This window comes from Anopheles funestus, chromosome 2RL, assembly GCF_943734845.2.
Source record: "Anopheles funestus chromosome 2RL, idAnoFuneDA-416_04, whole genome shotgun sequence".
NCBI classification, from domain to species: Eukaryota; Metazoa; Arthropoda; class Insecta; order Diptera; family Culicidae; genus Anopheles; species Anopheles funestus.
Window position 1 is genome coordinate 336,434 of NC_064598.1, and position 15,615 is coordinate 352,048.

General features: G+C 37.2%; 1 protein-coding gene across 5 annotated transcripts in view; it reads right to left on the reverse strand.

Moving 5' to 3' along the window:
- Positions 1 to 15,615, reverse strand: part of LOC125760419 (inner centromere protein A) — a 73,400-nt gene that overhangs the window by 53,866 nt on the left and 3,919 nt on the right. The gene's annotated exons all lie outside the window — the stretch shown is intronic.

Sequence of the window (15,615 nt, forward strand, 5' to 3'; positions counted from 1 at the left end):
ATATATATATATTTCAGGCAACCAATTATCTTAATCGCATTCGACATTTAACTTGAAACGAATACCTATTTAATCCTCCACATACAACCAGTGCACGATGCGATAAGAAGATGTATTGGTTAAAAGGCGGTTTTAACGTACGGCTGCAAACTACTTGATAGACGCGAAATGCACCATCATTATGACGGGAACGCGACAAAATAGCTACTTTGAAGTGCATATCTAATTAGACTTCATTCAGGTGTAAACGATTAAACGAAATTTCGTAAGCTGTTGTGAAATCGCCTCGTAGAAAACATTTGAAATCCTCAAAGACTTTCCGTCTATCATATCTGATTAGGTTCCTCATCATAGTTACTTTGAGCGAAAGGTAGAAAACCCTTTGTAGGTGATAATATAGAGCTGATAATGTAAACAGATATTTGCGTAACATACGAGCTTTTGATAACGTGTATTAACGATTTTGTAGTATAGTTATTAAATAATTAAATAAAGGTTGCCATTTCGTTTTAATGAAAGAATATTTTAGCTCTATGGCAATATCCTCGTGACAAACAGTAGTCTCAGTTGAAACAATTTCGTTTTTATACTTATTGTAGCATATGTTTCCCATTAGCATCTTCAGAGTGAACTGTGAACAAACTACGCTATTTCAAGAGATACCCAATTTAACAGTCATGCATGCAAGAAAGTGATTAGATTCGTGTATTATTCACCAAAACGGAATAATGTTTTCTGCTCGAAAAGAAATGGCCAACTCAGCTAGAATACACCAAACCATTTAAAAAAGATTCGATGAAATTGTAAACCCGAGCAGGAATCGTATTATGATTACGTGGGTAAACGTAAACGCGTATTTTTCATACCATATGATATAAGGACATTTTAAGAAACATCTTAGAGTTTTAGATGACGCTATCATTGAGAAACTTATTAGCATGCATTAGCAAGCATATTGATTTGTCAACAAATGTATGAACATTTTATGTAAATTGATTCGTTACTATGATGATAAATGTCTTCACAAATAGAATACTGAGTCACTTTAGCGCAACTCGTTACTTTCATTCGAATCCATAAGTTTTTATGGTTAGCCCGCTTTGTATTTTTAATCTATTATATAATGCCTAACATATTTGTACAAGGTATGTTTTTTAACACGTAGACATGTTGAGAATTAATATTTTGTTTGATTTGAGATAAACAATAAATACATAATATTGCATAGATAATATATAATTATATGTATAATACGTAAAAATCATGAACTATGTATGAACTATCATGACTGTGTTTGATTAAGAAGAAACTAATTTTGATCATTTTTGCTAATTTGAAAGAAGCAATGTAATTTAATATTAATATTAATATGCATTTCTTGTCAAATTACCTAATCTGTTACCATTTCATAGCCTAAAAAACTGATCTGTACTATAAAACTTCTCTTCGCCGGTATTTATAATTCTTTCCTGTCCTGTTCTTATGGACTATGCCTTTGTACCATTGATCAATTAAGATTCTAAAATTATTTTTAACAGAATCCCTTTCATCCAGATACATCAAATTAAATCTTTTATACCCAAAACGTTGATGTATTTTTTCTGTGCCAAGTATGGAAAATCAATATACAAATATGTTGCAAAACCATAATTTCCTTGCAACGCTATAAATAATACCTCAATTGTTACAAAGCCTGTTTTAACGCTAATATTAAAGCTGGGCATTTAAGAAGCAGTCAAACATTATATATTCTGCATTTAACATTCTGAAAGTACGAACTAAAAAAACTAGTAACTGCAAGTGTTTTGCTATCTTAATATTCTATAATTTTACGATATACAATATTTTGTGTATATGTACATTCACCATATCATACACACCATATATATTAAATTATTCAGATGAAGCTATTATTCAGATATCAGATGAAGCAAAAATTGCGTATACGACGTGATTAAAAATGTTACATTATGCTTCATAAATGTTTTAATCCTTTAATCAATGTTTTCATATTCATACATTTTTTATATTTTAAGTAATGTTTTTTTTTTATTTTTTATTGAACTTAACTATCACTTCAACTGAAAACGTTCGCAAATTGTGTATATAGCCTATTGTGTATGACAGAGCTTAGTAGATTACGAAACAAATGCTCATGTATTTTTCAATATGTTTCTATTTCCGCCTCAAAGGCAAATGATGCTATATGTCTAGAACTGTTATGAATATTCTTTAGTCATATTGTACCGATATGTGAATTAGCAATGTTTAAAATTAATATTTAAATTTTGTAAGATTCATGTATACATAATTTTCCTATTTTCCTTAAATAATCCTTCTCCTTCATAAATTACATGGTTTTCGTAACATGTCTCTTTGCTTTTTTATACTTAAAGGAATAAAATTTTGATATTTGCTATATTATTTATCTTGTATGAAGTTTTCGTACCATGTCTCTTTGTATTTTTATACTTAAAGGACTAAAATTCTGATATTTGCTATATTGTTTATCTTGTATGTAGTTTTTCTAATTTAACCTTTTGCCATATATTTTCATTTTCCTACGGCATCGTTCTGCAGTCAAAGCTCTTCAGTTTGTTTAATCGTCCTTCTACCCGAATCAGACCTTAAACCTTCTTGGAATGATACAATAGCACATGGACTTACCTAAAAAGAAAAATAAACATTCAATTAGTATACATTTTGAATATACACTATTTATTACGAGATGCAGAACAGCATAAAAACATGAAATTTTTCTACAAGAGTTTATATGCAAAAGCCAATGATTAGTATCTTGGAGAGTACCAAGACCTTTTTTCACAACTTTATCGCAAATCTCTCGACCGATTATGAACCAAACGCTGTTATATTATTTAAGGCCCGATCTTATAATTTTGAATCAAAACCAGAAAAATCCCCAACGCCTCACCGCACGCAACTGCAGGGAAGCTTCAATTCGCGAAGTCCAATGGTTTACAAAGAAGATAGACAGCTTAATTTGCTAGCTCGTCAGTTGGGGGGAATTCGACACCAACCAGACCCTAGACTCGGTGTACAAAATACCCGAACTATTACCGTTTCTCATACGGCAACGAGTGGCATCAACACTCGCCACGGAAAACAAAAAAGCGTATAGTCTATTTTTATTTTCCGGCTTCCGGTTCGAGACTAACAATAAATAACCCTAAGGAAACTATCAAATTATAATGCACCGCTAGCGATAGACCATCATTACCTTACCAATGCTAACACTTCTGTTTTTTAAGGTGTGAGTTCGTTGGAGTTGGCAAAAGTCTTGCACAAAACGAAATCAAGAAAGCGTTGAACTGACGGAAAACTTGAAGAAATTATTCGGACGTTTTCCACTGTACCGAGTAGGAAGTTGCGGAGAACTACTCCATATACCTCGCGAGCCTTTGCATTATAGGACGGTGGAACCGATAGTACTACTGGCATACCTCGTTTAGAAGATGCGATGTCAAATTTATCGATCTACAGTTTGAATGGGCTACTTTTTCGCTTTTCCTATTTCGTAATCGTTTCATGCCAAATCCCATGTTCCCACTGACAGTGATGGGTGCAGATCATTTGAACTAACGGGCATTATCCAGAGGAAGAGACTGTTCGGCATGATCACACGTCATGATTTCGCGATGGTGTCTCTTCAATTGGGCAAGACCGTTGTCATCAAGGCCCTTGCTTTGTGAAAATGACAACGACTATATTCAACAGTTTTTGACAAAAGGAACCCGGCGCGTTCGTTTTAACCACTTTCATGGTGTCATGCATTTTGTACAGATCCATTGCCGACTGACATTACCAGTCCGATAGTAGGAAATAGCACTTGCGTAGTTTTCAATATACTTTTTGCATTACTAGTCATTCAATCCTTTTAATTCGATCGCTTGATCAATCTAATCTGAATCAACCAATATATATAGATTTCACCGTGTCTCATCAACCTCATTCTACACAACAATAAGCTAGCTATTGATACACCATTGTTAGGACTACTGCAAGGCAGAGATGCGCATGTCTACAACTAGCTGGGATATACAAAGGTCCAAGCTGAAAGACTAGAACTCCAAAAGCCTAAAACTAGGAAATGCCATAACGATCTGTATGGTCGGACTAATGTTAGAATGTTCGATGTTGATATTGTAGTACTGTTCCGTATGCCGTCGTTTTTTTTTTGTAACAAACGCCATGGTTAGCAATGGCCATGACCACGTCACACCCAACGGGAACTCGTTGTCGGTTTTGACTGAACCATCACCTCGCCATCTTTCCACCACCATCGTGACTGATTCACCACCTCGACTTTGTTAATTCAAATACAAATCTCGGTCAAAACCTTTACCCAACACCAAGCACCAAGTTCGACTCTCGCGTATGCGCTATTCTTTTGTTTTATTTATATTTTACAAAAACTAAAACAACAATATCCAGAGGAAGAGACTGTTCGTCATGATCACACGTCATGATTTCGCGATGGTGTCTCTTCAATTGGACAATACCGTTGTCTTCAAGACCCTTGCTTTGTGAAAATGACAACGTAATGTCGCATGTCCGATAGTAGGCTTGTCATGAGACTAACCAACACAACAACAGAACACAAAATGGTACAAACTCACCCACGCAAGATAAGGCTGTTTAATTGTGCTTATTTCGCCTTCCTTAACTACCGACCGCACCGACTCTACTCTCTATACCAGCCAATTGGCCTTTTAGTAACAAGAGGACAAAGAAGCCCCCGCCTCTCCCCCCCCCCCCCCCCCCCCCCCCCACAACACGGTTTACTACATCGACCTGGTACAGTCCAAGGTGGCTTAAACGCAAAGCAACAACGCACAACGGTAGTCAACGAACACCTACAATAATCCCCTACCCCGTTGAGCCTCACGTCGAACGTCAACATCTAATCTCTATATGTGATCATCGCCTTGCATCGAACACATATACACATTAAAATACAACACTATGCTACCGGTGAAAACATATAAAGACGCTGTGTACGTGTTACATTTTGTGCGAACAAGGTTAGTGATGCGCATGGAGAGGTACGCGCAACTCGATGATGATCTAGCTGGTGCGCAATTGTACTAAACATTATGATGTCACACTCTACTCATATTCCTACAATGTTTTCTTATATTTTAATGAAACCTTACGATTTTGCAAGTTGATATACATATCATACTTGTTTTCCCTTTCAATGGCACTCAAATATAATTCACTTACTAACACAAAAAGACGATCTTCATGCTTAGTATGGTCGAATGGTTAGCAACTTATCGTTTGCAACGTGTCTTTGAGTGTTCTCGTTCTGGTGTAAAATCAGAACAGGCTTCTAATGCTCTTTATTCATTCAAATGTGTATTACACACTTATACACAGTGATGTGTGTATTATATACATATATGGTTGCATTGTTAAAGGTCATACAAAAAAAACAACTTCGATTACATGGCTTTCTCGTAATAGTAAAACAAAATTAATACATATTTCAATATAAAGCATTAATTTTAACACTGATTCTTGAACATTCTTCAAATCAAACCAAATGACCCTATCATGACATTAATTGCAAACACAATTTAAATTAAAATCTTTTGAGCTATTAACCAGATTGTTGAATATTTTACACTTTTTCCTATCTTATTGGGCATCCGGAGGTCACTAACACGACTAACCCTGCAACTGTATATTCGTTGTGTTCGTATTCAAACATCGGTGATCGGCTGCAGCACATGGTGCACATTCCGGCATGCACATGCAACACTGCATACCACTGGCGTACACTCACAACGGAACTATATATAGCTCAACTACCATAAGACCTCCACACACGACCATTCTCTCGATTTCCTTTGTCACATTTCAACCAGCGGAAAGCAAACTACGATACGAAAATAATATTTTCCCAGAGCATGCAAAGCAACATTGAGTTTCCGATATTTCCACGTTCAGCAAACTGTGAAAAAGTGGAACAGAAGCACCCTATAACAAAAGAAAGCGGTATGAAATTAACGACGGCATAGCTGTGAGCGAAACGAAGATTGGAAAATGCACATACTCAATCCCTCGCGCACAATGACGACGCCCAAAGAGTGAAAGTTAGACTGAAAACCAACCGCATAGAGCAAGAAAAACCCCAAGCAGGACGTCTTTTTCATGGTATCTTATGGTAGTGGTGCTCTTGATTGAACGGTTTCCGTACATTCCGTCTTTCCGGACAGCCAGGCAGATTTTCCAACGATTTTCCTTCGCGGACTGGCACACATTAGCGCGACAGTGTCGCAGTAATAGCAGAGAGTCACGCCCGTCTGTCTGTGTGCCTGCCAGAATTCAATGTTTTATTTTTAAACAGATCAGATTTGGGCTGCACAATTACATCTAGCGACTTTTGATGGTGACGTGGTAGAACATTTTATGACAGCAGTAGCTGTACGGCTTTTGGATAATTGTTTTAGTAAAGAAGGTTACGTGAACCGATTGCTTTAATACAAAATATGTTAAACACAAATGTAAAAATGGACATTTTGAATAAGATACAAAATCTTATTCGTTGTCGCCTTGATACCTCACTCGCTCTATACCTAATGGAAACTCACGATACAATAGACGACAGAATAGACGGAAATTAAATTATGCTGGAGATGCTGCTGGTTGGAGTGTAATTAAAATACAAGGACCCCATTTTTTCGTGTGCATGACTCTCAAATGCACAACAAAACAGAACAAATGGAATAAAAAACTTTGTGTCCAACACACACTCATCGTTAGAATCTGCGATTTATTACTATGGCACAGCATCATACGCGCGAGGTAACTCTGATAGAAATGACGTCACCGGCTATTAGTTATATGTTCCACAACTATTGCATGTAACAGCCAACAACTGTAGTAGATTCACATTTGGCTTTGGTAGCTCAGTATCAACATGATGATAGTCATTAGTTCATCGTGAGCTACGACGAGTTTAATATGACAGCTTTGAAAGGCGTAGTTATCAGATCTACAACCATTCCCGAGCTAGTATCGTTTAACTGAGATTTTGTTTTATTCATTATATGAGTTTGTGGGGGTATTCCATTACCTAGTAACATATTAGGGAAAGAACACAAAAATAAAACAAAGAAAAACATTGTTATTCTATACCATGTGTTATGTTTTAAGGTACGTCCAATTCTTGCCACCAGAACATGTCAGAATTTTCCAAAACCATTGATCAAAAATTGTACCAACACAATTGTTACTATTAAACAAAAATCTACAACAATCCAATATTGCCGGACTTTTTAATTATGTATATTTATCAAATAATTAACATTCGTAAATTTTTCGTATCACTGCATAGACAGTTCTTCATATTAAAAATTGTGGACTAATCCACTCCCAGCCTACTCAAACATAGATGCAGTGTGAAAAAAAACAATAACATACATAGTTTGCAGTTTGAACTCAAAAAAAATACCAAACACAGTCAATTCACAGTTTCTCTGTCATGCATATACATACATATCATTGTTTCTTTATGTTCAGGTGGTTGTGCAAGTACTTTCCATAAAATATTAATTCAATTCACTATACAGCATTTGCTGTACTTTCAATCCATTAAAATTCATTCCATTCTTTAAGTTTGTTACCTCAACGTGTCGTCCCACTATTGAGAACAGTCAATATGGCGAAAGGAATTACAATAAGTCTTTTATTTTTTATTATTATTTAAACTAAATACTCTATATAGGCGCTCTATAATGGGCGCAGGACCGGGTTCAAATCCCATCCGGACCGTCCTCCCGTAGCAAGGACTGACTATCCGGCTACGTGGTAAATATAAGTCTAGAACCTGGTTGATAAAATGGAACACATTAATAGCACTTCCGAATAAATTACGTAAGCGCCGACAGACATTTCATGACCTCAAGTGATCTCATGCGGACATTGCAGGAATAAAGGGCATGATAAGGAAAAATGGAACAGAAAGAATTTTCCAAATTTCCCAGTGGCGTATGTGATAAACAGCGCCGGTTCCACACGACAAAACCAGGATTCAAACTACGAAAATTTTACTACCAAGAGCTAGAGTAGAGTCTCCTTCGACGTTAAGGCGTGAAAGGATTTACATTTTCAGATACCAAATAACAAACAGATAATCAAATAGGAAACAGATTATTGCTGTTGACAGCAAACCATGTTCTTTTGCCATTCCACTGACGACGTTCCAATCGAGGATAATTAAATTAGCACACTATACCTCCGACGTTTATGCCGCCGGTTAGGCGTCAAAAGCAAGAAAAAGTGCATGTCGCGAGTTTCTGCGAATGTCTTCAATCAATGAAACCAATCGAATAAGTAAACAGAATTGGTTTTAATGCTCCCCATGTCCACCGAAGCCAATCGACTGTTGCAGCACCTATAAATTCGTATGTATTAAGAGATTACCCCGCCCTACCACGGCATTGAGATAAATATTCTTCGAATCGTGTTTAACGACCTTGCTGTGTCTCACATAAACCTTCCAACACCTACATATCCCAACGTACACAAAAATGGATATAGGAAAAAACACATACACACAAAGAAAGGACGTAACATTGACGTCTCTTCGATGGACAACATATCAAGAGAAAATTGTTACTGTTCGATTACAATCGCACACACTTTAACTCCCGAAGACATCTTGTGCTTGTTTGTGAAACGGATTCGTGAAGGAATGTGATGCAACTAAATGCACGAAATGCATTTCTGAGATGTAGAACACGAACGAAGGCGTCGTCGCGATCATCTAAACAAATCGTTTCGTAAAGTTTTGTAAAATGGCAACTGTAAAAATAGTAGCTCAAGAGCTCCAAAAGCACCTAAAAGCGCATCACCTAAAGACATCGCCCGTTGTATAAACAGGTAATAATGACGTGGAGATTTATAGCTATGACTTACTATTCACTGGTCAACAGGCTCAAATGTTTGTTTCACTCGAGTGCACTTCTTATGGCCAAGTAACTGTGGTTTCATGCGTCCCCACCTAGAAATATGAAGCTACTCAGACTAGATAGTTTGAGACTTTACTTCTGTCTTCATTAGCGCCTCCCACAGTTCCCAGCAATTCATTAGACGAAGCGAAAGATGATGGTATCTAGTAGTGCGAGTTGGTCGATACCTTCCACATGCCGTTATTTAAACACAAAGCTTTACCATTCCACGCAATTCCTTACTATGGCGGTTTTTGAATCTTTTTTGGAAGTACAGCATATGTACAACAACAGGTGCAACTTTCTCCAACGAACGAAATATACCCAGGTGGTGCTGAATTAAAAGCACAGACCCCAAGTTAGCTCAGTAACAATATCCTCATATGAATCCAAAAGCAGGGAAGAGACAACACAATTTAAAAAAAATAAAAAATACTCTGTTCGATATGCCGACTGTTTCGTCTCGCTCCATATGGCAAGCCGGAGGTCGCTGGCCAGCACATTTCCTTTAGAACGCTGCGCATCGTACGTATCGGATGCGTCTTCTCGCCTTCTTATTTCGTGGATCAATTTCTCCATAGAATGCAAGATCGTTACGCTTTTACGCTTTTCGTTCATTCATCTGCTGGCAATCAACGTGCCGGGCTCGTTAGAAACAATTGGCTCCGTATGCCGTGTCTGTCGGTGATGAGGTCGAATTAATTATCACATTTGATAGCATTCGTAAGGTTTAACGGCTGTCTTGAAATCTTAATCAAACCATATCTAGTGGAAATATTAACATAAAAATTAAACATATAACAAAATAACCACGCGACTAAACATGCGCATTGTCTAACCGTTCTTAGTAGAATAAAAACAAAAAAACTAAACTAGCTGAACATGCTGCTACGGTAACTCATAGCTCATGAAAGCTACTACGTTACTTCAAACATGTTATTTTGTTCCGAACTTTTTTATAACGCTTGTGACAAAATTGGATAAAAGGAAGATAATTTTATTGATTTAGATAGTTAATAACTTTACGATAAGACAAAAAAGCTTTTAAAACAATCGTAAGACAAACATCGTTTAACTAGTGTACAGTGCATAACATAGACGTTGAAAGACGTCTGGAGAAACGTTTAAAACTACTCACAGGTTTGCCTACCTGCAAAATCAGCTACAATCGAGCAACAAACATTTACCAATATGAAACTAAAGGCGAGAAGGATTGACCTGTGTTCGTCATCGTTTCAAGAAATCAAAGGAAAATAGAGAGACATGCTCTGTTTTTATACTTATGTAATTTGAATGTTTCCCAACGGTGAAGTATTTACTTATGTTAATCAAATATTTATCCCAAAATGCCATTGTGCAAATAAATAAAGATAATATTGTATGAAAGATTCAAATTCCTGAGGCCAGTATCAATGTAACGACTAAATGTCACGTTACATGCTAACGATGCATGAATAATAAATTAACACCAACAACATATACTTTTATCGCATTACAATTTCAACAAATCTTGTGCTTGTTGCGTAAATTTGGAATGATGATCAGGATATCCGGATACCGGTCAAGACGTGGAATGACATTCCATGACAATACAGATTACAAACATGTCATCTAAAACAAGAAGGCAAATCTACAAGCTTAACAAAACGTAAACAAACATGAAAACGAACTGTAATTTTTATTTAATCATTTTATGATCAAGCAAAACCTACACATGCTGTTACATCTTTCTCGCCCTTCATTAATACGGATGCTGCAAATGTTGTTATCTTAAGAGAAGAATAGCAATAGAAAAAGGCTTTCCTTCTCGATGAATAACAAGCAAATCACTCCCCCAATATAAACACATCAGCTCACAAATATCTAGACCTGGCATGTTATGAGCAAAATGAACGGAAGTTAATATTAAGCATAATTATGTGTTAATTTTAAAACACACACGCATTTATGGTTTTTATTCATTCGGAAAGCTTTGAAAGGCTTTTCCGCTGTTGGGCGAACCAATCAATTTACCTTCTTATAAGTTAACGACCCTTCGCTCATACATTTTAAGCCAAACAAAGCATACGATCAAAACAAGCGACGATCAGTGTTAATGTCGCTAACGTTCGTCAAGTGTACAGAAAAACACGTCCGCATACAAGAAAGCTTATGGATTGCAAACATGATCGTGAAATGCTATCGCAATTCGAAAAGTTCAAAATAAGTTTATATAAAAATCATTACATCGTAACAAGCAAACCAATTATATGTAACTGTATTATTAAAAACATTTTTTTATAATAGATATTATATTATAGATTACAGAATACCTATAAGCTATAATGTTATAATTTTAAAAATTATTGTTGTTGGAAAAAAAACATATTCTAAACCATACTAATTACACTAACCAGACTTGTTCCTTTGTACACTTGGCTGTGTGATATGACAATCGTGTCAGTACACATAACGGTCGATTAATTTGTTCACGCTACTGTCAACGAACATCCACGACCGAAAGCGCGATTGGCACTTTTACCTTCCGCTGCGGATTTACCACAGCGTTTAGCGATGACGTATTGCAGCACAACGAACGAAATAAATACCACCATCACCAGACGGCGACATCGATGTTTTCGTGCATGTCACCAACAAAACCACTACGTACCACTAGCGCCATTACCAAGAACCTACGTAGCGTCGAAGAAGCATCTAGAAACGAATCGTGACTCAGTAGTGACCAGGCGAAAAGTACATAATCATATAATAATCAAAACCAAAAGGAACCAGAATTTCCAAAGATTCTCTCTCTATATTTCTCTCTAACTTTCTCTCTTTTTCTATCATTCTTTCTTTCTCTCGTGCGTACAAAACTGAAAAATTGTCTCTCATAACGGACGTGCGTACTAAACGAGAAGTTTTCGCCTGTATGCATTTGCAAACACTGTGGTTATCACTTATACTGTGGATATCAATAAATATGACCAAGAAATGGATTCTATAATCCAGTTTTAAGATATCCAGTAGGACGAAGGTCTAAAGGCCATGCCAAATATTACTGCACTTTGCTACTCTATAAATGATCTTCGGTCGAGCGATAAGATAACGAGCTTTCAACAGGTAAGTGCAAATATTAGCCTTTTTTACTAAAAAGATAAGATGCTATTCGGACACAACGTAATGGATAACATCTGAATCGCAGCCCAGTTCTTCTTGCCCAAAATGCACACTTTCTGTGCAATGTTAATTGGGTCGAATTCAACCTTCTCGCAGTATCGCTAAAACGCGACCCCATTTAGCAATGGTTCAACGAACGCGAAACCAGTAGAAAGCTGAGGCTGACATTGAAATTAACACCTTATTTCACCCAGCCAAGACTTTGAGGTAATGGTTTTTTTCTGCTTTGGGAAGTGTTATCAAGTTCGTTGTGTGGAAAAGCTACTTTGCTTCCTTAGCTTCATCCCGTGCTTACCTTTGGTAAATGGTGTGAAAATTTTCACCTCAAATCAAGGATGACCTCCACAATCTCAAAACAACTAGTAAACGGTAACTACAACACTGTCGGCATTGCGATAACCTTTGACAAAACAAATTTAAAAAAGCGATGTACTGGCGATGATACAGACTTTACGAAATATAAGATACATAAATGTGGGATCGTTTAAACCAACTTCAAGTGTTTGCAGTGGAAAATTACCTCCAACTATAATACTAACAAAATAATTATTCCTGGTGTGAGATAATCATTACTTGTTATACAAAATACATGTTTACATGGAAGCAGCATACATTACCAACAGCATTATTTACAAAATAAGCCATTTTAATGCATGTGGCCATCTATTGTATCAATAATTATAGAGAAAAAGGCGCAACATACAAGCTACCGTAGCTTTCTTTGCAGCGACTCGCAAGCTACTCGGCAGAATACGGTAACGCCACTATGCTAAAAGTGCAAATCGTTCGAAATCGGCGGAAAACAAATGCGGGTCTCCCAACATATCGTGCCGAACTACAGCATTATTTTGCTGGCTTTGTTCCAAATCGATCCGCGACCCTTTGCGGATCATCGAACCGCACCAGCATTGCACGCTAGACCGGCACATAAGTAGCGTACCGCATCGTATAGATGCATATTTGGCACACATCATAGTGCTCAAAACAGAAAAAAACTGAACGCCCGTTTTCGTCGGACACTGCACATGAGGAGCTGAACATTTATATGCCCTGAACCAGCAACTGACCCCTTTTGACTATGTGATAGCAAGAAACATAGAGGCCATATTCGATGCATTTGAACTAGTGATGGGCAAAATGCTTTTTTGGTCGGAATCGATTCCGGAGCGCTCCAAATTTTCCGGAATCGTAATCAGAACCGAACCAAAACCAGGTAGTTCCGATTCCGAGTGCCTGTCACTAATTTATATGACGGTTATATTAGTGTGTCGTAATTTTCACCATTATGTAGGCAAATTATGTCTGAAAACGGCTCAGCTAGTACATTCATTTTAGTAATTATACTGGAAAAATCTGTCGGAAACAGAAAAAGTTATCTGACTTAGAATTTGATCAGTAATTGCAATCAGTTCTAGATTTCCCAATTCGGAATCGGTTCTGGAATCGGATCTGGAATTGATTCCGGAACCAGAAACGATTCCGAACGTGGAATCGAAATCAGAACCGATTCCGAGTGTCCATCACTAATTTGAACAATCACAAATATTTTTACTTTAACATTGCGTTCGGGAGAACTAGACAGGCGCCCAATGGAATGAAATTTATGGTGAATGAATTATTAAAAATATCTAGAAAAACTGGAATCACCATTGATGGGCAGATACTACAATCAATATATTATTAAAACAATATTGTTCCATGCGTTTCCATTCAAGACAATTTAAGACTGACTGAATGGATTGTATGGCGGTTTGGATCACTACAATTCTATTTCCCGGGAGAGTAATTTAAATAGGTCCACAGGAGACACAGTTATGTCATCCTATTTCGAATAAATCAAGGTGATTTCATACCCTTACCATTGGTTCAGTTTCTCAAACGCGTCGAATTAAGTCATCGTGTTACGGTACTTTTATTCGAATCCACCAGTCGTCTCGTAGCATTGCTGCTCGTTGGAAAGCACCTTAACGCTTCCGGCAAGTTTATGTCTTCTTTGCTTTGCCCTCTTACAAGACCGTCCAACGTGCTATGCCCCGTTTTCGAGTACTGTAAATTAATTAGCTTTCAAATAGCATTTTTATTCCCTTTTGCTTTGCGCTCTCAAACCGAACAAAAGCAATCCCAGCGTAACACTCCAAGATTCACGTCACTTTTCCGTTCGCCGAAAAATTGCTGATCCAAAAAGCCCAAACGGTTAAAAGACCATAGCTTTAAAATCTGCACCAATGCAAACGAAATAATGTTCTATTGCTAGCTCCAAACGGTAGTTTTATCATATCATTCCACATATTTCACATATTTCACATATATTTTGCCTTTTCATGCGCATCTTCTCTCTCTCACTTTCTCGCATTCTTGTTGTCGTTATGTGTCAATGATCATTTATGTTATAGTTTCTACGGGTACTACCTATGTTTTTCCATCCCATCGCTTGGAAAAAAATTAAACGACACAAGGGAATGAACAAGAAGAACAAATGTTTACAGTACAGAACAATCACATCTCGATGGTAGTATCATGCGGTCATTTACGAATGGGATCAAATGAGAATAATTTCAATGAATATGCGTTAATTATATATGTTTCAAGCATTGAGTAGTTAAATTTCAATTACACCAACAAACGAGCTCTGTGGATCAGCTGCATTATGTGGCCATTATACAGGATGGTTAATTTTATTATTCATTACATTATCAATCTGCCAAATCACAGCCTCTAAAAAAAGCAATGGAACATTTTTTCGAAAAGGCTACCGTGACATTTAAATGTGCAAACAACGAGTAAAACCTATTTTGGTGCTTTTCCATGACATGATTTCAATATTACCACGCCAAGTTGTCCTTCGGTATGGCATAAGCAAGCTGCACACAAACTATCCTAGTAGCATCATATACCATTTACCAGACACAAGTACATGTGAGTATACCGCTCGAAACAACTGTTTCTTTACGTTCGTTTGTTTTCCTTGGTCGAGGTCGTCTCGGCACACAGTTGCAGCTGGTGATTGCGTTCGGTGTGCCGTATGGCAAGAGTGACAAGTGAACTAAGCGGAAACGCCTACCGAACAAAATGCTAAAATATGTAACAGAGACGAGGTTTGCCGGAGTACAATCCAGCGCACGATGCGCGCTTCTCTTCGGCGATGCAATTCCACCAGCATTTATCGGTTCACATTTTTCTCACCACGAACGAATGGAAAGCCATTAGGGAATTAGCAAAAACGTTAAGTTTTGTATAAGTTTAATTTAGTAGAAGTTGTATAAGTTTTTACTAACAACAGGGCTGGATGCGGTAGCAGCACATAACATCGTCACGTTCGGATGGATACCGGAAGGTGAAGGAGTTACTATTAATCTACCTTTACATGGAAAATATCATGTTGCACCGGGTTCGGAAGTAGGCTTTACAGTGCACGTCCTATACACATTGTTTGCCATGATGAGAAACTGCCGTGCACCTTGCAATCGAAGCCTTTTTT